A 17,168-nucleotide genomic window follows, 5' to 3' on the forward strand; every position below is an offset into this window, starting at 1 on the left:
TTACCTGAAATTCTTCTTGTTGACACTCCCTGGTGATCCAGGGTCACTTTCGTGCCCTGAAAACTTAACTCTAACTCCCTTTGAATAATGTACCTCCAATCCATTTCATCCTCTCAACTTGATTGACTTTGATTAAATGATACCTTGAGTTTCGTGCAGACCTGGTACAGCACCAGAAAAGAGCACGCAATCCATTTCTCTTTAGGCCAAAAAATGAGAGGAAGTGGTAAGGAGTCTCTGAGTTGGAAACACTAGCCAGAGAAATGCATGTCTGCAGCTTGACTTTAAATTGTACAGATGCTATGGAGTCATTATTCCCCTACTGTAGTAGAATGCATCCGAAAGCCTAGAAAGTTGACACAGGAAGAAAAGAATCAATGGCATGTTCACATGTTTTTGCAATGTTGTGAGATTCAGTGAGCAAGTTGCAGGACCTTACGCTCCGCCTCTGTTGCCCTTAGGAAACATGTGGGAGGAATCGCAGTGCCACAGGTTATGTTTCTGGAGTCAAATACTAATAAAAGTGAAAGAAAGAATTCTTTGTGATCTAGTCCATCCTTTTCAATTTGCAGGTGTGGGGACTGGGGTCTTGAGAGCTGAGGTCAGACCATCTGCTGATTCTATGTGGTGTCCTTCTGCTCCACCCAACGGCCTCCTTTTTTCAGTGGTGAATATCCTCCTGGTGCCGAGAACCATTTAGCTCATGGGGGTCCCTAAGCCTCTAACCACTAGGGGGCAAAAATAACCCAGCACTCTCAGTAATTCATCCCAGCTGAGCAGCCCCATTTCCTCCAGCCCCATCCCGGGAAGTCTCTTGCTAGAGATGTTTTGAATTAAGAAGTTGCAATAACATTCTCACAGTCCCTCTCAGCTCTGTGGGTTGGCCTCACCGAAGGCAAAAGGAATTCACAGCAGCCCCCTGAACAGCCTGGGGCCTGTTTCTCCAGCAGTTAGTTATAAAGAGAGAAACCCATTGTCAGAAATGACCGTCTGGTTCTACCTCTCAGCCCAGTATCTACTGCGTCCAAGACCATTATCAGAGCAGAGAGAGATGGGACGCTGTCTGTATCTGCTTCCTGTTCCTTTAGGAGTTGGGGGTTGGGACCATCTGGTGTTCCTGCCTTTCACAGCTAAGAGAACAAATGCAGTCAAGGATGCTGTTAGAAGAGTCAATGAGGGGAAGGGAAGGCTTAAGGAGGCAGAGACTGGTGATGCTTTCCCATACATACATAGCCCCTTGGTAAGTGCCTTGTACACTTCTGTGTGTTGAATAATAAATGCATGATGACTGAGTGAGTCTATTATGAGTCTCTTCCCAGGATATTGGTGGGGTATGGAGAGAAGAATTTATTAGCCCATCTTACAGATGAGAAGTGAGGGAGAGGAAGTGGCTCTCCCAAGACCACCACATGAATCAACTCAACCTTTTAACTGAAGTAAAACTGAGGTCATGTGCTCTTATAGACCACAATGCCTGAGTTAGCAACACTCTAAAATTTCCCCATACTTGATAATGTGACACACGGACTTGGCGGAAAAAAAGCATTTCTTTTTTTCAGAACCAGTGCCAATCTCATATTATTACCCACTTGACTCTATGCTTAGGGATAAATATTACATTTTTGTAAAGAACGTCATAACAGCACTTTCATATTTGTTTTAGTTTCATACTATGACATCATGTGATATAGGAGGAGTCTCTGATTCCTCAACTGGGTATTAAAAAATCTGAAAATAGGGACTTCCCTGGCGGTCTAGTGGTTAAGACTCCAAGCTTCTAATGCAGGGGGTGCAGGTTCGATCCCTCGTCAGGGAACTAGGATCCCACATGCTGTGTGGCACAGTCAAAAAAAAAAAAAAATCTGAAACTATAAGAACTATTTTTGGAAGACATTGGCTTAAACTGTATTTGCCAGTTTTCCCTTGGCATAGGGACTTTTGAAGCAAAGATTCCAGATTACATTGCAAATTATATTTATTTACTTCTATTAAGACTAACGGGGAAGGAGATGCTCACTGGTGGGGAAGGAAAGCATTTTAGACCAGAGGGAATTATGTTCTGAATATTACTCTGCTGCTCAGAGGAGAGTCTAAAACTCAGATTGTCTTTTTGCTTTAAAGACAATTTTCATACACATACACACACATTAAGAAAAAAAAAAACCCCACAACTTTGCTTCTATTTTTGTAGGTATAACTGAAGAATACAAAGATGCTTAAATATTCCCCAAGTTTCTCTCCTTCCTCTACCTGCACCCCAAATCTGGAAACAGCATTGAAGCAAACAGCACACACAAAGGCATGTGTATCCACAGTGCCACACCGGGGGAGGAGTTATCCATTTGGCATGGAATAGGTTTTTCTTTCTGACAGCAATTTTTCTGACTCACAACCATAGACGTCACATTAATAAGTCCAAGGGAACAAAAAAATACCAAAGCTGGACAAGATCCCAGTCATTATATGCAAAATGGAGAGAAGGAAAGCCAGAGGAAGGGGGGCGGGGAACCCACTCTTTGATGGGGAAGAAAAACGGCACGAAAAGGGAGCCTTAGAAAGACGTGTCATGGGACCCACTTTAACCCTGCCTCCTCTGGTACGTTTAGCACCTCTGCCATCAACTCCCCATATCTCTTCATGGGCTCAGCCACTGGCATTTTAGACCCCTCCAGGAGTCCCACCGTCCTTCCAAATAGTGTACAAGTGGCACAGAGAGTGTGGCAACTTCAAAACACTGAAAAGAAAAAGGAATCTCCTTCCCCGCCACCATCATTTTTAAAAATGGCAACTGATGTCGCCTGATGCGGAGGCTTGGAGACCCAATTATACCACATTTCATTCAAGCGCCAGCAATTGGAATAATAGTGCCTGACAGTGAAGCCCCTCTGTGAAAGGATGCCGCCATTTTAGTTTGTATTGGCCCAGGGTCTTCATAAATTCAGGCCTGGAGTGGAGCCCAGTACTATTTTCTTTCAAGGTCTTTGCTTCCCATGTCCTTTTTCTCAGTTCTTGCTGCTCAGTCCTTTTCTTTGCTACTGTGGCTGGGGCCATCTCGCCCTCTCCTCCTCTGCCTTGGCTGGCCTGTGACACCAGTGGCTGCTCTGTTTACTGAACAAACGCATCATTGGAACATTTTCCACACTCCTTGTGCCAAACGTTTTATGTATTTGGCCTTGAGCAGCCTTTTGGATGGTGTGACGAGGAGCCACTGAAAAACCATGTGGCGGCCCCTAGCTCACATATTCTAAGGAATTTTGCATATCATCGCCACTGTTATTAGTAGCCGCCATTCCCCGAGCGTAATGTGCACCTCCGAGTGTTAATTAGAATAGCTTTTCTTTTCAGGATGTTTTCCTACTAAGGGCCTCCCCATCATCCTTTATGGTCATTAACAGTTAACTAAATGGAATGCTTACCGACCCAGACCTTCCAGTCATGCAGGCGGACGCCAGTGGATGTGACGTCCTCCCCAACTTGCCGCGCAAAGGGGCAGTCAACTCCCGTGTACTTACTCGGCTCTTCAGAAGGTGGCAACCGCATCTCTGATGACTCAGGCAAGAAGAGATGTGGCATGCCTACATGAAAACATGGGTTGGAAGGATGGACTTAGTTTTATTGATAATAACTGACCATTCCTCAGTTATCTGCAGCATACCTCCTGTTAGACAAGGTTTGTCATCTCTTCCCACCATCTGAGGGACTTTCAGGGATGTCTTCTCTCTCTCTCTCTCTCTCTCTTTCTTATTCACCAAACCTGTCTGCATGTTCCTGGCAGAATGCTAATATCAGAGCAGAACTCAGCCAACTTTCATCTCTGATCAGTGATCACTTATCCCATAAGCCCTGGAATATTGACCTATATATCTGGGTTGAGAAATAGGATGGTGATCCCAATCTTTTTCTTGGAGCTCACTTCCCACCTTTTTATTTCTGGCTTGGCTCGTCCTTTTGGACACAGACACTTGGCTCCTGACATCAAATTCACTGTAGCTTCAGTCACCCTACAATAAACTACCAAGAACAGGGCCTTTCAGCCAACTGGAGTTGGTCATAAAGTGTGAGCAATAAATAAATATTGAAGAGTTTGGCTGTTGCCATACCATAACCTAGCCTATTCTGACAGTGAGGTAAACATGAAAGCAAATAATTTTCAATGGAAAAAAAGCACAGAAAAGGAAGTGATGAAGCCTCTGAAAATTGAGAGAGACTGGTTAGGGGAGATTTCTCAGGGCAACAGCTGAGCTGGGGTAGGAGGTAGAGGGCATGAATAGGAATTTGCCAGATATAAGATTGGCAGGGAATTCCAGACCAGAGTGATGACGTGTAGAGAATCATGTTGTGTTTGGGGAAATTTTAATTATTGTTATAGATACAGAATGAAGTGCTGTTGGGGAAATGAGAGAGAGATGAGCTCTGAAAGGTGGTTTGGACTTGGATCATTCATACCAACTTTCCTGGGACAGTCAGTAGACCCCTGTTGTCCTGGTGTCCCTTTTACTCTCAAGGATATCCCAGTTTACATGATAAATTATATGGCCATCCTACTTGTATATCATTATTATAAGACTGGTTTTTATATTATAGATGATGGGGAGTCAACAGGAAGGAGATAAGATTAGATTTAGATTATAGAAATAATCCTTTCACAGCCAAGTTTTGTAGTGACTGCTAGGTACCTCTCAATGTTCTTTCTATCCTTCTTTAGAAATAAGAACCCTGACGCATAGCAAGCCCAATATTATCTAGCTAAAAGACTAGGTGACCCAGCCTCCTTTGCAACTCAGTATGGCCATTGACCAAGTTTTGGCCACAGAGATGAAAGTGAGAGTGTTACATGGAATATTTGAAAAGTCTCTTTAAGGAGTGAGGGGGTACACTTAATTGGATCACAAGTACAGACTCATAACATTGCAAAGCCTTAACTTAGGAGAATACAGGCCCTGGATGACTTAACGGAGTTACCCTGGAAGCCCTAGATTGCCTCCTTACAAACTACTCTTATGTGGGAGATAAGTACATTTGTTTTATTTAGGCAATGTTTTTGGATCTTTCTATAATAGGCTACTGAACAAATTGGGAACCTATAGTTCAACTTTTCAACAAGACTCAGTTAGGCATCAATCCATTGGAGAGGTATAAGAAGCAACCATTTTGGTCCAGGACTCAGTGTCATCCTCTAAGCCAACTTTATCAAGGAGTCCCGTATCTTGAGAGCTATTGGACTCTCACAGATAAAAATGATCATTTTCCGTCTGTCTCCTTGGGTCTCATGTCCTTTGACTAGAAGCTTTTAGTCAGAAAGCTCTCCTTAGAAACTTAGCTCTTGGATTTGGTTTTTTGCATTTTAATAATTCAACTGAAAAATCTATTGTATTTAAAAATACTCTCTGTTGACTGTGCAGTGAGACTGATTTTTTATTTTTTACATCTTTATTGGAGTATAATTGCTTTACAATGCTGTGTTAGTTTCTGCTTTATAAGAAAGTGAATCAGTTATACATATACATATGTTCCCATATCTCTTCCCTCTTGCGTCTCCCTCCCTCCCACCCTCCCTATCCCACCCATCCAGGCGGTCACAAAGCACCAAGCTGATCTCCCTGTGCTATGCGGCTGCTTCCCACTAGCTATTTATTTTACGTTTGGTCGTGTATATATGTCCATGCCACTCTCTCACTTTGTCACAGCTTACCCTTCCCCCTCCCCATATCCTCAAGTCCATTCTCTAGTAGGTCTGTGTCTTTATTCCCGTCTTACCCCTAGGTGCTTCATGACTTTTTTTTTCTTTCTTAGATTCCATATATATGTGTTAGCATACGGTATTTGTCTCTTTCTGACTTACTTCACTCTGTATGACAGACTCTAGGTCCATCCACCTCACTACAAATAACTCAATTTCGTTTCTTTTTATGGCTGAGTAATATTCCATTGTATACATGTGCCACATCTTCTTTATCCATTCATCCAATGATGGACACTTAGGTGGCTTCCATCTCCTGGCTATTGTAAATAGAGCTGCAATGAACATTCTGGTACATGACTCTTTTTGAATTATGGTTTTCTCAGGGTATACACCCAGTAGTGGGATTGCTGGGTCATATGGTAGTTCTATTTGTAGATTTTTAAGGAACCTCCATACTGTTCTCCATAGTGGCTGTACCAATTCACATTCCCACCAGCAGTGCAAGAGTGTTCCCTTTTCTCCACACCCTCTCCAGCATTTATTGTTTCTAGATTTTTTGATGATGGCCATTCTGACCGGTGTGAGATGATATCTCATTGTAGTTTTGATTTGCATTTCCCTAGTGATTAATGATGTTGAGCATTCTTTCATGTGTTTGTTGGCAATCTGTATATCTTCTTTGGAGAAATGTCTATTTAGGTCTTCGGCCCATTTTTGGATTGGGTTGTTTGGTTTTTTGTTATTGAGCTGCATGAGTTGCTTGTAAATTTTGCAGATTAATCCTTTGTCAGTTGCTTCATTTGCAAATATTTTCTCCCATTCTGAGGTTGTCTTTTGGTCTTGTTTATGGTTTCCTTTGCTGTGCAAAAGCTTTGAAGTTTCATTAGGTCCCATTTGTTTATTTTTGTTTTTATTTCCATTTCTCTAGGAGGTGGGTCAAAAAGGATACTGCTGTGATTTACATCATAGAGTGTTCTGCCTATGTTTTCCTCTAAGAGTTTGATAGTTTCTGGCCTTACATTTAGGTCTTTAATCCATTTTGAGCTTATTTTTGTGTATGGTGTTAGGGAGTGATCTAATCTCATACTTTTACATGTACCTGTCCAGTTTTCCCAGCACCACTCACTGAAGAGACTGTCCTTTCTCCACTGTACATTCCTGCCTCCTTTATCAAAGATAAGGTGACCATATATGCGTGGGTTTATCTCTGGGCTTTCTATCCTGTTCCATTGATCTGTATTTCTGTTTTTGTGCCAGTACCATACTGTCTTGATTACTGTAGCTTTGTAGTATAGTCTGAAGTCAGGGAGCCTGATTCCTCCAGCTCTGTTTTTCGTTCTCAAGATTGCTTTGGCTATTCGGGGTCTTCTGTGTTTCCATACAAATTGTGAAATTCTTTGTTCTAGTTCTGTGAAAAATGCCAGTGGTAGTTTGATAGGGATTGCATTGAATCTGTAGATTGCTTTGGGTAGTAGAGTCATTTTCACAATGTTGATTCTTCCAATCCAAGAACATGGTATATCTCTCCATCTATTTGTGTCATCTTTTATTTCTTTCATCAGTGTCTTATAATTTTCTGCATACAGGTCTTTTGTCTCCTTAGGTAGGTTTATTCCTAGATATTTTATTCTTTTTGGTGCAATGGTAAATGGGAGTGTTTTCTTGATTTCACTTTCAGATTTTTCATCATTAGTGTATAGGAATGCCAGAGATTTCTGTACATTAATTTTGTATCCTGCTACTTTACCAAATGCATTGATTAGCTCTAGTAGTCTTCTGGTAGCATCTTTAGGATTCCCTATGTATAGTATCATTTCATCTGCAAACAGTGACAGCTTTACTTCTTCTTTTCCGATTTGGATTCCTTTTATTTCTTTTTCTTCTCTGATTGCTGTGGCTAAAACTTCCAAAACTATGTTGAATAAGAGTAGTGAGAGTGGGCAACGTTGTCTTGTTCCTGATCTTAGTGGAAATGCTTTCAGTTTTTCACCATTGAGGACGATGTTGGCTGTGGGTTTGTCATATATGGCCTTTATTATGTTGAGAAAAGTTCCCTCTATGCCTACTTTCTGCAGGGTTTTTATCATAAATGGGTGTTGAATTTTGTTGAAAGCTTTCTCTGCATCTAGTGAGATGACATATGGTTTTTCTCCTTCAATTTGTTAATATGGTGGATCACGTTGATTGATTTGCGTATATTGAAGAATCCTTGCATTCCTGGAATAAACCCCACTTGATCATGGTGTATAATCCTTTTAATGTGCTGTTGGATTTTGTTTGCTAGTATTTTGTTGAGGATTTTTGCATCTATGTTCATCAGTGATATTGGCCTATAGTTTTCTTTCTTTGTGACATCCTTGTCTGGTTTTGGTATCAGGGTGATGGTGGCCTCATAGAATGAGTTTGGGAGTGTTCCTCCCTCTGCTATATTTTAGAAGAGTTTGAGAAGGATAGGTGTTAGCTCTTCTCTAAATGTTTGATAGAATTCGCCTCTGAAGCCATCTGGTCCTGGGCTTTTGTTTGCTGGAAGATTTTTAATCACAGTTTCAATTTCAGTGCTTGTGATTGGTCTGTTCATATTTTCTATTTCTTCCTGATTACGTCTTGGCAGGTTCTGCATTTTTAAGAATTTGTCCATTTCTTCCAGGTTGTCCATTTTATTGGCATAGAGTTGCTTGTAGTAATCTCTCATGATCTTCGGTATTTCTGCAGTGTCAGTTGTTACTTCTCCTTTTTCATTTCTAATTCTATTGATTTGAGTCTTCTCCCTTTTTTTCTTGATGAGTCTGGCTAATGGTTTATCAATTTTATTTATCTTCTCAAAGAACCAGCTTTTAGTTTTATTGATCTTTGCTATTGTTTCCTTCACTTCTTCTTCATTTATTTCTGGTCTGATATTTATGATTTCTTTCCTTATGCTAACTTTGGGGTTTTTTTGTTCTTCTTTCTCTAATTGCATTAGGTGCAAGTTTAGGTTGTTTATTTGAGATGTTTCCTGTTTCTTAAGGTAGGATTTTATTGCTATAAACTTCCCTCTTAGAACTGCTTTTGCTGCATCCCATAGGTTTTGGGTCATCATGTCTCTATTGCCATTTGTTTCTAGGTATTTTTTGATTTCCTCTTTGATTTCTTCAGTGATCTCTTGGTTATTAAGTAGTGTATTGTTTAGTCTCCATGTGTTTGTATGTTTTACAGATTTTTTCCTGTAACTGATATCTAGTCTCATAGCGTTGTGGTTGGAAAAGATACTTGACACAATTTCATTTTTCTTAAATTTACCAAGGCTTGATTTGTGACCCAAGATATGATCTTTCCTGGAGAATGTTCCATGAGCACTTGAGAAAAATGTGTATTCTTTTGTTTTTGGATGGAATGTCCTATAAATATCAATTAAGTCCATCTTGTTTAATGTATCATTTAAAGCTTGTGTTTCCTTATTTATTTTCATTTTGGATGATCTGTCCCTGGTGAAAGTGGGGTGTTAAAGTCCCCTACTATGAATGTGTTACCGTCAATTTCCCCTTTTATGGCTGTTACTATTTGCCTTATGTATTGAGGTGCTCCTACGTTGGGTGCATAAATATTTACAATTGTTATATCTTCTTCTTGGATTGATCCCTTGATCATTATGTAGTGTCCTTCTTTGTCTTTTCTAATAGTCTTTATTTTAAAGTCTATTTTCTCTGATAGGAGAATTGCTACTCCAGCTTTCTTTTGGTTTCCATTTGCATGGAATATCTTTTTCCATCCCCTTACTTTCAGTCTGTATGTGTCTCTAGGTTTGAAGTGGGTCTCTTGTAGACAGCATATATATGGGTCTTGTTTTTGTATCCATTCAGCCAGTCTGTGTCTTTTGGTGGGAGCATTTAATCCATTTACATTTAAGGTAATTTTCGATATGTTCCTATTCCCATTTTCTTAATTGTTTTGGGTTTGCTATTGTAGGTCTTTTCCTTCTCTTGTGTTTCTTGCCTAGAGAAGTTCCTTTAGCATTTGTTGTAAAGCTCGTTTGGTGGTGCTGAACTATCTCAGCTTTTGCTTGTCTGTAAAGGTTTTAATTTCTCCATCAAAACTGAATGAGATCCTTGCTGGGTAGAGTAATCTTGGTTGGAAGTTTTTCTCCTTCATCACTTTAAATATGTCCTGCCAGTCCCTTCTGACCGGAACAGTTTCTGCTGAAAGATCAGCTGTTAACCTTAGGGGGAATCCCTTGTGTGTTATTTGTTTTCCCTTGCTGCTTTTAATATGTTTTCTTTGTATTTAATTTTTGACAGTTTGATTAATATTTGCCGTTGCGTGTTTTTCTTTGGATTTATCCTGTATGGGACTCTCTGCGCTTCCTGGACTTGATTGACTATTTCCTTTCCTATATTAGGAAGTTTTCAACTATAATGTCTTCAAATATTTTCTCAGTTCCTTTATTTTTCTCTTCTTCTTCTGGGACCCCTATAATTCAAATGTTTGTGTGTTTAATGTTGTCCCAGAGGTGTCTGAGACTGTTCTCAGTTCTTTTCATTCTTTTTTCTTTATTCTGCTCTGCAGTAGTTATTTCCACTATTTTATCTTCCTGGTCACTTATCCTTTCTTCTGCCTCAGTTATTCTGCTATTGATCCCATCTAGAGTATTTTTAATTTCATTTATTGTGTTGTTCATCGTTGCTTGTTTCATCTTTAGTTCTCCTAGGTCCTTGTTAAATGTTTCTTGCATTTTCTCTATTCTATTTCCAAGATTTTGGATCATGTTTACTATCATTATTCTGAATTCTTTTTCAGGTAGACTGCCTATTTCCTCTTCATTTGTTAGGTCTGGTGGGTTTTTACCTTGCTCCTTCATCTGCTGTGTGTTTTTCTGTCTTCTCATTTTGCTTATCTTACTGTGTTTGTGGTCTCCTTTTTGCAGGCTGCAGGTTCGTAGTTCCTGTTGTTTTTGGTGTCTGTCCCCAGTGGCTAAAGTTGGTTCAGTGGGCTGTATAGGCTTCCTGGTGGAGGGGACTAGTGCCTGTGTTCTGGTGGATGAGGCTGGATCTTGTCTTTCTGGTGGGCAGGTCGACGTCTGGTGGTGTGTTTTGGGGTGCCTGGGGACTTACTATGATTTTAGGTAGCCTCTCTGCTAATGGGTGGGGTTGTGTTCCTGTCTTTCTAGTTGTTTGGCATAGGGTGTCCAGCACTGTAGCTTGCTGGTCGTTGAGTGAAGCTGGGTGCTGGTGTTGAGATGGAGATCTCTGGGAGATTTTCGCCATTTGATATTATGTGGAGCTGGGAGGTCTCTTGTGGACCAGTGTCCTGAAGTTGGTTCTCCCACCTCAGAGGCACAGTACTGACTCCTGGCTGCAGCACCAAGAGCCTTTCATCCACACAGCTCAAAATAAAAGGGAGAAAAAGTAGAAAGAAAGAAAGAAGAAAAAATACAATAAAATAAAGCAAGATAAAATAAAGTTATTAAAATAAAAAATAATTATTGAGAAAAAAAAATTTTAAGTAAAAAAAAAAAACGGACGGATAGAACCCTAGGACAAATGGTGAAAGCAAAGCTATACAGACAAAATCTCACACAGAAGCATACACATACACACTCACAAAAAGAGGAAAAGGGGAAAAAATAATAAATCTTGCTCTCAAAGTTCACCTCCTCAATTTGGGATGATTGGTTGTCTATTCATGTATTCCACAGATGCAGGGTATATCAAGTTGATTGTGGAGATTTAATCCGCTGCTCCTGAGGCTGCTGGGAGAGATTTCCCTTTCTCTTTGTTCGCACAGCTGCCGAGGCTCAGCTTTGGATTCGGCCCCGCCTCTGCGTGTAGGTCGCAGGAGGGCATCTGTTCTTCGCTCAGACAGGACGGGGTTCAAGGAACCGCTGACTCGGGGACTCTGGCTCACTCAGGCCGGGGGGAGGGAGGGGCACAGAGTGCGGGGAAAGGAGCCGCTGACTCGGGGGCTCTGGCTCACTCAGGCCGGGGGAGGGAGGGGCACGGAGTGCGGGGCGAGCCTGCGGCGACAGAGGCCTGCGTGACGTTGCACCAGCCTGAGGCGCGCCGTGCGTTCTCCCGGGGAAGTGGTCCCTGAATCCCGGGACCCTGGCAGTGGCGGGCTGCACAGGCTCCCGGAAGCGGGGTGTGGATAGTGACCTGTGCTCGCACACAGGCTTCTTGGTGGCGGCAGCAGCAGCCTTAGCGTCTCATGCCCGTCTCTGGGGTCCGCACTTTCAGCCGCGGCTCGCGCCCGTCTCTGGAGCTCCTTTAAGCGGTGCTCTTAATCCCCTCTCCTCGCGCACCAGGAAGCAAAGAGGGAAGAAAAAGTCTCTTGCCTGTTCGGCAGCTCCAGACTTTTCCCCGGACTCCCTCCCGGCTAGCCGTGGCGCCGCAGTAACCCCCTGCAGGCTATGTTCACGCCGCCAACCCCAGTCCTCTCCCTGCGCTGCGACCGAAGCCCGAACCTCAGCTCCCAGCCCCGCCCGCCCCGGCGGGTGAGCAGACAAGCCTCTCGGGCGGGGGAGTGCCGGTCGGCACCGGTTCTCTGTGCGGGAATCTCCCCGCTTTGCCCTCCGCACCCCTGTGGCTGCGCTCTCCCCCACGGCTCTGAAGCTTCCCCCCTCCGCCACCCGCAGTCTCCGCCCGTGAAGGGGCTTCTAGTGTGTGGAAACGTTTACTCCTTCACAGCTCCGTCCCGCTGGTGCAGGCCCCGTCCCTATCCTTTTGTCTCTGTTTATTCTTTTTTCTTTTGCCCTACCCAGGTACGTGGGGAGTTTCTTGCCTTTTGGGAGGTCTGAGGTCTTCTGCCAGCGTTCAGTAGGTGTTCTGTAGGAGTTGTTCCACGTGTAGGGGAGGAAGGTGGTCTCCGCGTCTTACTCTTCCGCCATCTTCCCCCTCTCCCCTTCAGTGAGACTGATTTTTAATTGGATGGGAATGTGTATGGAATACAGGGAAAGGAAAGAGGGGAAGGAAAGGAGAAAGCATTTACGTTTGAAGGGACAACAGCATTCTAAACTAAATGGCTATCACCAGTTAAGTGCTTTGCTATGGATAAATGCACATTTCTACCTCTGCCACTGGACTTACTGTGTAAAAAGAGCAAAAGCAAAGAAGTGTTCCCTTCATGCAAGACTCCTGATCAGAGGAAATAGAAAAATAGAGATGTAGATGATTTAATATATACATATTAAAGCAGCCAAAGGAAGAGTGTAAGGCAGGCAAGCAGTATATGTAAAGAAACAAAAGTAGATCTAACCAGATTATATATTAAATAAAAGGCAATGAATAAGCACTGAGTGAAATTTTATATGTGCACATTACACCAAACCAGTCAAAGAGTCTGACCCCTGGCACTGTGGAAATGATTGCAGCCATCTTCTTCTTTCTGATGCTTTCAATAAAATCATTCCCAAGAGAGCCAGGGAAAAATTCTCTCTCTCAATAAAATGTGAAACCGTCGGTATTATGAAAAAGCATACTAATAATTGGATAGTGTTGTGAAGTTACTTTCATAAAGCCTCCCTTTCCGCTTCCCTCCTCAGGTTTTAATATTGCCCAGTGAGTCCATCAAATCACAGGGGTTTTGTTGGAGATAGAAAGTTGCAGCCTTGATTGGTGGCCTTGAGAGGTGCGGGTCAACAATGCGCATATCAACAGAGATAAGTTGTGAATGATGTGCTCTGAGTTCCTAAACACAGCCCACCTGAAATGCGTACGCTTCTCAACAGCCTCTACCGTGAATAAAGGAGTCAAGGTGGTGCCTGGGCTCTCTTGGCAGAGGGGAAAACGGGCTCCAAGTAGCAGGAGCCGTCAGCTAAAGTCACCCTGAGCTCTACAGATCGAGGGCTACACGCTGAAGGACAGCTAGGAAGGCTGTTGCAATGGTGAAGTAGGAGACTCTGGAAGCTGAAGTCTTGTCAGTGGCAACGAAACAACATGGGAATGTGGGATTGGCCGAGAATGTGAAAGCAAAAGAAGTCTGCGACAGCAGCCAGGATGAATGGAAGTCTGCAGTCACAACAATGAGTACCAGTCGACAAGGTCTTTTAGAAACATGTCAGCGGAGGGAGTCCACATATGGTACCTCTTCTACACCTTTCCAAAGCGGGGAGAAGAATGGGAGCAGGAAGTGGGATGTTGACAATAAACGTTCAAGACAAGGGAGGTGAAGAATTCTTTAAAAGCGTCTGAGCCAAAGGCGACTCTTCCGTTTCAGGATAAGCCAAAGGGAATGAGCACTGCTGGTCTGGCCAGGTGTTGGGCCTCACTGTTCTCTGCTGCCCTTGTGTCCTGCTCACCACCGCCCCAAAAGCCACAACACAGATGGTACCACTCAGCCTCCTGCTTGACTGGATCACCTTGGCATGTTCTCTGGCTGCCTCGCTGAGGTCTTAATCTTCCACTTCCTCCCCCATACCTCATGGGGTCAGCTCTGCCATCTCCCAAGCTGACCAAAGAGTTCAGTGGAGGCACTGTCATGTTCCACCCAATTTCCAGCAGGTCAAATCCGTTTGAAACTGGTATCCACGATAAGACCGAAAGAGCAGAGGGGCAAATGGGACGTGTGTACGGGGATGAGGGAAATTCTACAGAGATGCGGATGGAGGAAACTAGACTGCAGACCAGTGGATCTGCAAGCCTCCCAGGCTGACTTTAGCACTCACAAGTTGAGTCAGCTTCTCTCTAGGAAGAATGGGCTTTCTTCCTATGTTACACTCCAAAGAGTGCGACCCATCTCAATGTGCTCCAGCTTTTCATATTTTGATGATCAAGATGTTTTCACTAGCAGTAACACCATATAGATAGGTTACAGAATAAGACAGTTGGCCTAGAGGAGTCTGGAGTTAGAGAGGAGGAGGGGGTGTTTGTGGGAAGAGCTGAAACACAAGCCATTTGCGTCTCTCTTCTTGACACTCTCCCAAAGGAACTGTGAACACGTATCTTCCCACATACTGAAGGGCTGGCAGAAAGTGTAAGCTCTAGGTGGAGTACGCTTTAATTTTTAAAACCAACAGTAGACCATAGTGTGTTCAGGTTTAGGATACTATGTCATTTTATTCCTTCTACTCCTGGGGTTTCATGGCCCATTTATTCCCCTTCCTTTCAGGTATCCAGGGTGTTTGTCCAAGTGGAGAGGCTCTGATCTCTGAAATAATAGTGCTTGGAGGTAATATGTCTTTCAGGGAAAGCTTTAATCATTTTTTCCATAGGTATCAGAGAGCTGCATCCTGAAACCACTGGGTAGAAGGGAGGGATGCACCAGCTTCACGTGGTACCCGCCTATTTAAAGGTGCATTTACTCTTGCTTAGGAAGACCTAAAGAAGCTTCGACTCTTAAACTCCTTTCCTTGGTCTTGACTCTTCCTTGTCAGATCTCATACAACCCAACCAACAAAGCCAAAGAAGAAAACCTTTCTTCTTTTTTCCTAACCTGAGGAGAAGACCAACTTATCCAGTTGGGTGAAAGAAACCAAAGCGAATGCTGGGAGGAGCAGCAGGGGCTCAACAATATTTGCCTGTTACCTGAAGAGAGAAGTGGCTGTTCCTAGTGAGGAGGGGTTGGGAAAGGAGCGTTTCCTCTGAACACAGCACTTTTGCCTCTTGTCATCTCCACCAGAGACCGCTGAAGTAGCGAGCACTTTGTCAGATACGGCCTTAGAGAAGAATAGAGCACCTCTGAGAGGAAAGTTTTTGTATAGCTTCTCCCCAAAAAACAGCTGTCCACCACAGGTCACCAGGGTGCTGCTCGGAGCCTGGAGAAAAAGGCTTTCCTCTGTCTTTCCAGGTAACTGTAGCTACTCCTCCTTCAGACTCAGCAGAGGGCCATGTGGACCTCAGGCTTCTCCTCTGTAAAGCAAGGCATTCAGACAACAGCAGTTTTCTGAAGTTATATTCTCCTAGAGCAATCTTACCAGTGAAAAGGCGGCACAAAGGTTACAGTACCTGGTGGGAAATCGGAGACCTTCCTCGGCTGCGTAACAAAGCCAAACAGTTCAGGAACTTTGGTTTCTTTCTCTGAAAATGAAGTAGGGAGATAAAACGGAACCTTAATTTCTCTTAGGCTCCTTCATTTTCAGACTTTCCTGACTCTAAAATGTCGTCATTTGCTCCATATAAACAAGTTTTGTCTATGTCCTTGGGTGAGAATAAAATGCTTTCTTTCTCAGAGAGATTGGGATAGATTTGCTTTTAAAATTCTTTTCACCAAGAAAACCTGAGCCCAGGCACTCAGGGAATATGTAGGCAGGAATTGGGTCATTTCAGGGGATAGTGAAACATCCATGTGGTTTCTTGTTATAAAACGGAGAATAGGGAGTCTACTCCCTTCAAGAAATGTTTATTCAGTTCCTACTGTGTTCAAGGCTCTGAGTCAGTTCTGATAATGCATTCTTGAATTTTCAAAGCACTTCAAATGATCTTAACCAACACCAACGTGAGCTGTATCATAGGATCCTCAGAGAAGTTCTGTAAGACGACCCAGTACCGTGCCTCTGACTTTTAGCTGTGAGGAGACTGAAGCCGGGGTGCACCAGGCAACGCTTACTCACCAGGTCTTGGCCCTGGAGAGTGGCTGCACCGGGGCTGGGCTCCAGGTCACTTGGGTCAAGCCCACTGTCCTATCTACTCTGCTGCTCTCTATTCAGAAAACCACTGGATAGCTCTCTGGGTTAGGAGAGTTTGCAGAATGATGATTTATTTACAAACTAAATGGGTCTTTCCTACTCCTTTTTTGTTACTTTTTATTTTTTAAAAGAAGTCATTGTGATTTGTTTTGTTTTTCTAAATGGAGTCACTTGAACAGAGAGTTTGAATTATTCAAAATGGTTTCACTCCACCCCGAGTTTCCTTAGTATCTGAGGATCAAAGAAACGTGGAATGAGGAGGCTTGGCAAATGGAAGGCAGATAATGTATAGGTAAAGGGAACCCCCCGGGGCACAGGGCGGCCACACTCGCCACTTTAGTGCTGACCCAAGGACTGAACTCATTAGTTTGATAAACATCACAGCCACCCAAAGAAGCAGAGGGAGGGTCTGCGTGGCCTAGGGTGACAGATAGAAACCCGGAGACAGAGGCTCTCGTAAGACAGGGGAACTTGATAACAAAGCCAGTGATCGCAGTTGAGACGTCTGCCCGGCACCCTGGCTACTGAACACAGACTCCCAAGTGCATATCCGCAAATGTGCGGCTTTCTCTTTAAAAACACTCTGGGACTTTAAAAATGAAAGCAAACCTCTTCCCTCTAGGCAGGTGTGCATGTGGCAGCACACACACAGACACGCTCACAGTCATTTAACAAGGATGAGAGGCCGTGATCCCAAAGGCTTTCCAACCTCCCGTCCAAGGAGAGTTCCCGGCTGGCCTAATCACTGGCAACAGCACACCTGAGCATTTCCCTCTCAGTACAAAGTCGAGAGGGGCTGGGAAGCTCGTTCTGTTGGAAAAATAGTATCTGAGGCTAGAAACAGCCAGTAGATGCTCAACCATTTCAGGGCCTTAACAAGCAAGTTGGGGA

The sequence above is a fragment of the Tursiops truncatus genome, chromosome 14 (assembly GCF_011762595.2).
Source record: "Tursiops truncatus isolate mTurTru1 chromosome 14, mTurTru1.mat.Y, whole genome shotgun sequence".
In the NCBI taxonomy this organism is placed as follows: Eukaryota; Metazoa; Chordata; class Mammalia; order Artiodactyla; family Delphinidae; genus Tursiops; species Tursiops truncatus.